Source organism: Panthera uncia, chromosome D1, assembly GCF_023721935.1.
Source record: "Panthera uncia isolate 11264 chromosome D1, Puncia_PCG_1.0, whole genome shotgun sequence".
Classification (NCBI taxonomy): domain Eukaryota; kingdom Metazoa; phylum Chordata; class Mammalia; order Carnivora; family Felidae; genus Panthera; species Panthera uncia.
This window is the reverse complement of record NC_064808.1, coordinates 407,008-410,182: the sequence shown is the minus strand read 5'-3', so window position 1 is coordinate 410,182 and position 3,175 is coordinate 407,008.

Below are 3,175 nucleotides of genomic sequence, written 5' to 3'. Positions count from 1 at the left end.
CAGTGCCCGAGACTGTGACGGGGCTCAGGAGACTGTTGTCCCGGGTCCGGGTCATGGGCACCCACCCACCACCGTGTGGTGTGTTTTTGAACCAGGTTTGCCCTCCCAGTGCCCTGGGCCTGCCTCACTCAGCTGGGCCCCAGGGAGTTCCTCCCCGTGCCTCCCACCGACACCTCCTGCCACCCCGGGGCCCCAGCGTCCCACCCTCAAGGGCACCATGGTGGCCAGGCCCAGAGCGCGGAGCTGTTTTCTGAGAGAAGCTTGCTCTCCGGGAGAACCTCTTGGCTCTCAGCTTGCAAGATCGTGCACCCCGCAGGGCCGACTGAATCCCCAGGAGGTCCTGGAGGGCATCCGCTGGCCAAACGGGCCTGGGGGCTCCTGGCAGAGGAGGGAGCTGGGCTCTGGCCCCGGGAGGCCCCTCTGCCCACGCCTGTGCTCTGCCCTGTCTGCCGCCTTCTCTCTCCTTCCAGCAGAGGGGCCGGCCGCCGGGGGGCCGGAGGGCCGGGGTCCCCACCCTGTGCTGACAAGCCGATGAATGTACGGGGCGCCCAGGGGTGCCGGCTCCCCTCCACCACCCACCCTTGTGCCCGACTCACTCCACGCCTGCTTCAGGGTGTGGCAGAGGCTGCACCCTTCTCAGGGCTCACGGGAACCAGGCCAGGCCCTGGGGGCGCCCTCCTTATGTCTTCAAGGCACCAGAAACCCCCCGTGGGGCCCCGCACCCTCTGAAGAGGTGGGGATGAAAGTCAGCCCTCCCAGCGTGGAGCCCACCTCTCCTCAGGACACCCTCCCGGTCTGGGCTGTTCCAGCCATGCCCACAGGGCAGCGGCCCTCGAGGGCCTTCTCAACCGGCGCACCTCTGTCCCAGGCGAGGCGGGGCTGTGCTGGAGGGCGCACGGCTCCTTCCTGGGTCTGGAGCCAGGCCGCCTCCGTGAGCACTCGGGCAGCACCGCCCACCCCGCGCTGAGCACACACTGCGGACGCATCTTCTCGGCTAGGAGCGGCCGGGCCAGAAGGAAGGGCCTGGGGCCTTGAGCGGCACGACCTGCTTGTGCCCTGGGGAGCCCGGCCCTGGGTGCAAGCAGCCTGGCCAGAGTTTGGCTGCAACGTGAGGCCCAGCGCTGTCTGGGAAGTCTCCCCAGATGCAGGGAGCCCCTGGGCACCGCAGGCGGACTGCGGGCTCTGGCCTGGGAGGGCCGGCCAGGCCCCTGCTCAGGCTTGGACCGAAGGCCAGCGGGCAGCAGCCAGGTCCATGCGGGCGCAGCTCTGGGGGCCCACGTGGCCTAGGGCTCCAGGGTGCTGGGTGAAGGCTCTGGCATGGACCCCCTTGTGGGGCATCTGTGGGGGGGCACTCGGGTCCTGCCTGGCTCCTCAGGGCCGGAGACACGCACGGGGTGAGGGTCTGTGGGGAGCAGCTCCGCCTCAGACGGCCTTCCTGCCCACCCACCGGGCCCGTCTGTGGCCCTTGTACTGAGAAAGGAAGGTCTTCGGGCCTGGAGCCCCTTGCCCAAGCTGGCCACAGCTGGTCACCCCCCGCCCCCGGCTCCCTTTGGGGGTCCGTTTTAGGGCGTGGTACTGTCTGCTCTGCTCCAGCCAGGAGACCCCATACCTCCCCCTGCTCTCTGGCTCCATATGCCCCCCGGAACGGGGTGGCCCCTTCCCCACAGGACAGCTCGGACCCCGGCCGCCAGCCCCCCAGCCCTGGTTCTCCTTATGGATTTCCTCCACTCTAACCTTTGACTGCTGGTTGGGCCCGCAGCCAGTTTATACTCACCCCTTGTCCCTCCCCCCCCCACCCCCTCCTTCCTGCCTGGCTGGGCCCCAGGCCCAGGGTGGGCATGCAGACTGGGGCCGGTGGGGGGGGCGGCTTTGCCCAGGCAGGGAAGGGAGAATGATAACATACGCTCTTCTCTCCCCTCTCCCAGACCCCCTCCCCGCCCCCTCCATCCACCCCTTCTCTGCCCACCCCCCCACCTCCCTCCCTCTCATCATAAAGCGAGGAATTTCGTTTTCACGTGGACCCACGTCTGCTGTTTATCTGGGGGTGTTGTGTGTCTTCTGTCGCTGTCGCACAAGAGGGAGGGGGCAGAGTTGGTGCAAAGACCCCACGTAGAGAGGCCCCGCGGGGACCTCTCCCTCCCCCAACTCGGAAGACGGAGGGTGGGGGGCCTTATTTCCCTCCTTCACCCCCCTTTTCCCTTTTGGGGGCTGAGGAGAAGCAGAGGGCAACGGGGCCCACGAACTTTACTCTGTGACATCTTTGAACTCAGGAGACGCTTTGAAGTCTTAACCGGCAACCCCAGCTACCCGTCACCCTCTCCCAAAACAGCGCTCTGGGCAGACACCCCTCCCCCCGGGAGCGGGTCCTCAGCAGTCGCCCTTTGGGGACCCCTCAGGCCCCCAGAAATCGGCCTCATGAATAAAGCCAAGCGAGGGACCATCTGGCTCAGTCGGCCAGTCCTCCTCCCTGCCCCCCAGGCCCCCTGCACATTGTCCTTCCTGCCCACACCTGGCCCCCCAGTGACCTCAGCCCACCATCCAGTCTTCCTCTGCCCTTTAGCCTAATGGCCAACGTGGCAGGTGCCCCGTGCTGCCCCCCGTGGCCAGAAGCCATAAGGCTCTCTCAGGTGCTGAGTGGGCCGAGGGGCTCCCCCGGGAGACCCCAAAGGCCAAGAAGCCGCCAGGGCCAGTCTGCGCCTTCAGGCGTGGACCGGCCCCCGGCCTCATCGTCAGCAGCTCCAGGGAGCAGAGCCGGCCACCAGGCAGGGCTCAAGCTGAGGACCTGGCTCCTACCTGCCCCTGGAGGCCCCCGTGAGACACCCTCTGGGCCATCCTGGGCCGGTCGTGAGAGACACCAGGACCCCTGTCTCCTCTGTCCTTTGCTCCAATGCCCAACACAGAGGTCCCTCCTCCCTCCTCGAAGGCCTAGGAAGATGGCACATCCTTTCTGAGGACGCTCCGGACAGCGTGGCAACAAGGACCACCCCCCCCAGCCCTCGGGAGCCCGTCCCCACCCCCCACCCCCGCCCCCACCACCGGGCCGTCCAGGGCACGTTTTCCCCTGCACCCCACCCAGCAGGCCTCGCTCTGCCTGCCTGGCAACGAGGGTTGGACCCAGCCGGCTCGTGGGGTCTGGGAGAGTGTCGTGGTTGGAGAACCCCGCTCCCTCCCCGGG